Below are 6,016 nucleotides of genomic sequence, written 5' to 3' on the forward strand. Positions count from 1 at the left end.
GCGCGAAGGGAACTGCCCCTGGCTCTAACATCAGGCTATGCTCAAACCCTACATACCAACCCGAGCATTCAATTCTGCCACCACTGGTCTCTTGGCCATCCCACCACTACGGGAAGTTAGTTCCCGTTCAGCCCAGTCAAAGCTCTTCCCTGTCCTGGCACCCCAATGGTGGAACCAGCTTCCCCCTGATGCTAGGACAGCAGAGTCCCTGCCCATCTACTGAAACTTTACAAATCATTTATCTTAAATAAGACATCTCAGTCTTACCCCCCCCCCCCCCTGTCTTTTCCTACTAGCACTGACTTTGTTGATTACTTCTTTATTAATTAAGGAAAAATGTACTTACTTTAATATTATACGGTATTGTAAGGGGTGCATACTGGCAGCAAAGAAGTCAGGCGCAGAAGAGGGCCTTCCCTGTAGCTTAGTTGGTAGAGCATGGTGTTTGCAACGCATGGTGTTTGCAACTCCAGGGTTGTGGGTTCGATTCCCACGGGGGGCCAGCACAGAAAAAAAAAATTATGAAATGAAATGTATGCATTCACTACTGTAAGTCGCTCTGCATAAGAGTGTCTGCTAAATGACTAAAATGTAAGAGCAAAAACTGTGTTTACAATGGAGCAGTTTAATAATAAAAACCACCGGAATCAGAACAAACACTCAATGGGTACAAAACCCGTCGCACACCAGATAAACGTGCACATGCACTTACAAAAAACAATTCTGGACAAGGACATGGGGGGAACAGAGGGTTAAATACACAACATGTAATGATGGAATTGAAACCAGGTGTGTGGGAAGACAAGACAAAACAAATGGAAAATGAAAAGTGGATCGATGACGCCGACAGCTGAACGCCGCTCGAACAAGGAGAGGAACCAACTTCGGCGGAAGTCATGACAGTTCCCCCCGACGCGCAGCCTCAGCAGCACGCTGACACCGGCCTCGGGGATGACCCGGAGGGTGAGGCGCAGGGCGATCCAGACAAAGATGGTGGAACTCCTGCAGCAGTGAAGGGTCCAACACGTCCTCGACTGGAACCCATCACCTCTCCTCCGGACCGTACCCCTCCCACTCCACGCGATACTGAAGGCCCCTCGCCCGACGCCTGGAGCGAACGGAGTACGCCTGGGGAGGAGGAACCTCCCGCACCTCAGACTCCTGGAGCGGGCCAGCCACCACCGGCCTGAGGAGAGACACATGGAACGAGGGGTTAATACGGTAATCGGGGGAAGCTGTAACCTATAACAAACCTCATTCACTCTTCTCAGGACTTTAAATGGCCCCACAAACTGCGGACCCAGCTTCCGGCAGGGCAGGTGGAGGGGCAGGTTTCGAGAGCCAGACCTGGTCCCTCGGTGCGAACACCGGGACCTCACTGCGATGACGGTCTGCGTTCCATTTTTGGCGCAGCACGGCCCGCTGAAGGTGAACACGGGCAGTTTCCCATGTCTCCTCCACACGCCTGAACCAGTCGTCCACCGCAGGAACCTCGGTCTGACTCTGATGCCAAGGTGCCAGAACTGACTCATACCCCAGTACGCACTGGAAGGGAGAGAGGTTAGTGGAGGAGTGGCGAAGCGAGTTCTGGGCCATCTCTGCCCAGGGCACGAACGCCGCCCACTCGCCCCGGCCGGTCCTGGCAATAAGACCGCAGAAACCTGCCCACATCCTGGTTTACTCTCTCCACCTGCCCATTACTCTCGGGGTGAAACCTTCCAGACCCTAGACGTGAACTGGGGACCTCGATCAGACACTATATCCTCAGGCACCCCGTAGTGCCGCAAGATGTGAGTAAACAAGGCCTCCGCGGTCTGTTGGGCCGTAGGGAGACCAGGCAGAGGGAGGAGACGACAGGACTTAGAGAACCGGTCCACAACGACCAGGATCGCGGTATTACCCTGTGAGGGGGGATATCGGTAAGAAAATCCACTGACAGGTGCGACCAAGGCCCTTGTGGAATGGGTAAGGGGTGTAGTTTCCCTCTGGGCAGGTGCCTAGGAGCCTTACACTGGGTGCACACCGAGCAGGAGGAAACATAAACACTCACGTCCTTAGCCAAGGTAGGCCACCAGTACCTCCCGCTCAAACAGCGCACTGTCCGACCGATCCCAGGATGACCAGAGGAGGGTGACGTGTGGGCCCAGTAGATCAACCGGTCACGGACAGCAGACGGGACGTACAGACGCCCAGTGGGACACTGGATGGGAGCGGGCTCTGCACGTAGCGCCTGCTCAATGTCCGCGTCCAGCTCCCACACTACCGGCGCCACCAGGCAGGAGGCGGGGAGTATGGGAGTGGGATCCATGGGCCGCTCCTCTGTGTCATACAGCCAGGACAATGCATCTGCCTTTACGTTCTGGGAGCCTGGTCTGTAGGAAAGGGTGAACACAAAACGGGTGAAAAACATGGCCCACCTTGCATGGCGAGGGTTCAGTCTCCTCGCTGCCCGGATGTACTCCAGATTGCGGTGGTCAGTCCAGATGAGAAAAGGGTGTTTAACCCCCTCAAGCCAATGTCTCCATGCCTTCAGAGCCTTTACGACAGCCAACAGCTCCCGGTCCCCCACGTCATAGTTTCGCTCCGCCGGGCTGATATTCTTCGAGAAGAAGGCACAGGGGCGGAGCTTCGGTGGCGTATTCGAGCACTGAGAGAGCACGGCTCCTATCCCAGCCTCGGACGCATCCACCTCCACTATGAATGCCAAAGAGGGATCCGGACGGGCCAGCACGGGAGCCAAGGTAAACAGTGGCCTTCAGGTGACCAAAAGCCCTGTCTGCCTCTGCCGACCACTGCAAACTCACCGGGCCCCCCTTCAGCAGGGACATAACCTCTTACATCTAGATGTTCCGCTCCAATATCCTGTTGGGGCTACAGGTTAGCAATGAACCCCGAGTCGGGATTGCTAACAAGGCTGGAAATTCAAAACATCAAAAATCTAATAATTTCAATTTCTCAAACCATCAACTATTTTACACAATTTAAAAGATAAACATCTCCTTAATCTAACCACATTGTTCGATTTTCAAAGAGGCTTTACGGCAAAAGCATAAAGTTAGATTATGTTAGGACAGTACATAGCCACAAAAGTACAAACATCCATTTTCAATTCAAGGTCAGGCGTCACCAAAAGCAGAAACCAGCTAGAATTATGCACTAACCTTTGTCAATCTCCATCAGATGACACTTCTAGGACATTATGTTATACAATACATGCATTTTTTGTTCCATCAAGTTCATATTTATATCCAAAAACAGCATTTTACAGTAGCGTGAAATTCAGATTTTTTTCTTCTCTGAAATGCTTCCGGTGAACATAACAAAATTACTATTCGACAACATTGGTAAATTATAATATTGTCATTCAAAGAATAATATATTATCATCTCGTAATTGCTACCGAATGGCCAGATCTCAAAATAACTTTACTGGGAAATCACATTTTGCAATAAACGGGGTGCTATGCTAAGAACAACAGGCTATGCTATACAGTTAGCATCATCTAAAATCGATAATAACATTGTAAATACCCCCTTACCTTTGATTATCTCCATCAGAAGGCAGGATCCCAGGTCCGGAAGGCATTCCAGGTCCGGAACAAATGTGGTTTCTTTTGACAAAGTTCATAATTTATGTCCAAATAACACCAAGTACTTAGCGTTCATTATGCTCCCACAAAACGTGGTTGGGGGCTGGTAAAATCACGCCGAAAAGCTAAAAAAACCTAGTAAATAATCTATTTATGTTCGTTCAAACATGTCAAATGTTGTTTAGCATTAATCTTTTGGTCCATTTTTAACGTTAAACATCAGTAATATTTTCACACAACCTATCCTATGTCTAGATAAAAAATGATGACAAACTCACGTTTCTCAGATTTATGCGCAGGCACAAAAAAATGAAGTGATGACATGTCAACTTCCTTGGATTCTAATTTGCTCTCTGTTTATCATAGATGCTTCAAACAACTTTATAAAGATCGTTGACATCTAGTGGAAGCCGTAGGTGTTGCGAAATGAATCCTTTCTCACTATGGTATCTATAAAACAATGACACTAAATAGTACAGTCACAAAATTCACATTTTTTTTTGATCTATTTTTCACAGGTTTTTGCCTGCAATATGAGTTTTGTTATACTTACAGACACCATTCAAACTGTTTTAGAAAATTCAGAGTGTTTTCTATCCGAATGTGTTAATAATATGCATATCCTAGCTTCTGAGTTGGTGTAGGAGGCAGTTAAAAATGGGCACATATTTTTTTCAAAATGTCTCAATACTGCCCCCGAGCCCCAACAGGATATCCAATGATAGGGCGTGGCGCGAATTACAAACTCCTCAAAAATCCCAAAACAATTTTTCAAACATATGACTATTATACACCATTTTAAAGACAAGACTCTCCTTTATCCTCTATGGGCTAGGCGGGACGAATTCGTCCCACCTACGTAACAGCCACTTGAAGCCTGTGGCGCGATTTTCAAAACCTTAAAAATCCTATTACTTCAATTTCTCAAACATATGACTATTTTACAGCTATTTAAAGACAAGACTCTCGTTAATCTAACCACACTGTCCGATTTCAAAAAGGCTTTACAACGAAAGCAAAACATTAGATTATGTCAGCAGAGTACCAAGCCAGAAATAATCAGACACCCATTTTTCAAGCTAGCATATAATTTCACAAAAACCAAAACCACAGCTAATTGCAGCACTAACCTTTGATGATCTTCATCAGATGACACTCCTAGGACATTATGTTAACAAAATACATGCATGTTTTGTTCAATCAAGTTCATATTTATATCAAAAACCAGCTTTTTACATTAGCATGTGATGTTCAGAACTAGCATACCCACCGAAAAACTTCCGGTGAATTTACTAAATTACTCACGATAAACGTTCACAAAAAACATACAAATAATTTTAAGAATTATAGATACAGAACTCCTTTATGCAATCGCTATGTCAGATTTTAAAATAGCTTTTCGGTGAAAGCACATTTTGCAATATTCTGAGTAGATAGCCCGGCCATCATGGCTAGCTATTTTGACACCCACCAAGTTTGGCACTCACCAAACTCAGATTTAATTTAAGAAAAATGGGATTACCTTTGCTGTTCTTCATCAGAATGCACTCCCAGGACTTTTACTTTACACCCAATGTTGTTTTGGTTCCAAATAATCCATAGTTATATCCAAATAGCGGCGTTTTGTTCTTGCATTCAAGACACTATCCGAAGGGTGACGCGCCGGCGCATATCGTGACAAAAAATTTCAAAATATTCCATTACCGTACTTCGAAGCATGTCAAACGCTGTTTAAAATACATTTTTATGCGATTTTTCTCGTAAAATAGTGATAATATTCAGACCGGGAGACGTTGTTTTCGTTCAAAGACTGAAAATGTAAAATGGACTCTTCACGTGCACGAGCGCACCCGTGTCATTGTTCTCAGATCGACCACTATCCAAATGTGCTACTGTTTTTCACCCAGGGACTGCAGAGTCATCATTACCCGTTCTGGTTGCCTTCTGAGAGCCTATGGGAGCCTTAGAAAATGTCATGTTACAGCAGAGATCTTCTGTTTTCGATAAAGACGCTATAGAAGGCCAAGAAATGGTCAGAGAGGGCACTTCCTGTATAGAATCTTCTCAGGTTTTGGCCTGCCATATGAGTTCTGTTATACTCACAGACACCATTCAAACAGTTTTAGAAACTTTAGGGTGTTTTCTATCCAAATCAAACAATTATATGCATATTCTAGTTTCTGGACAGTAGTAATAACCAGATTAAATCGGGTATGTTTTTTATCCGGCCGTGAAAATACTGCCCCCTATCCTAAACAGGTTAATGGGAGCCGCGACCTGACCAAATCCCCGGATAAACCTAAGGTAGTAATTTTCAAACCCAAGAAACCGCTGCACCTCCTTTACTGTGGTGGGAGTCGGCCAATTACGCACGGCTACAATGCGGTCACTCTTCATCTCCACCCCCGAGGTGGAAATGCGGTACCC

General features: G+C 46.0%; 1 long non-coding RNA gene across 1 annotated transcript; it reads right to left on the reverse strand.

Moving 5' to 3' along the window:
- Positions 1-609: 609 nt before the first annotated feature.
- On the reverse strand, positions 610-3,854 carry LOC145858934 (uncharacterized). The gene is made up of 2 exons (XR_014379322.1): positions 3,539-3,854; positions 610-1,186 (listed from the first exon to the last, which is right to left on the reverse strand). It is a non-coding gene; the product is annotated as an uncharacterized LOC145858934 (long non-coding RNA).
- Between the last annotated feature and the right edge of the window lie 2,162 nt (positions 3,855-6,016).

Source organism: Salmo salar, chromosome 11 (genome assembly GCF_965601325.2).
Source record: "Salmo salar chromosome 11, fSalSal1, whole genome shotgun sequence".
Lineage (NCBI taxonomy): Eukaryota > Metazoa > Chordata > Actinopteri > Salmoniformes > Salmonidae > Salmo > Salmo salar.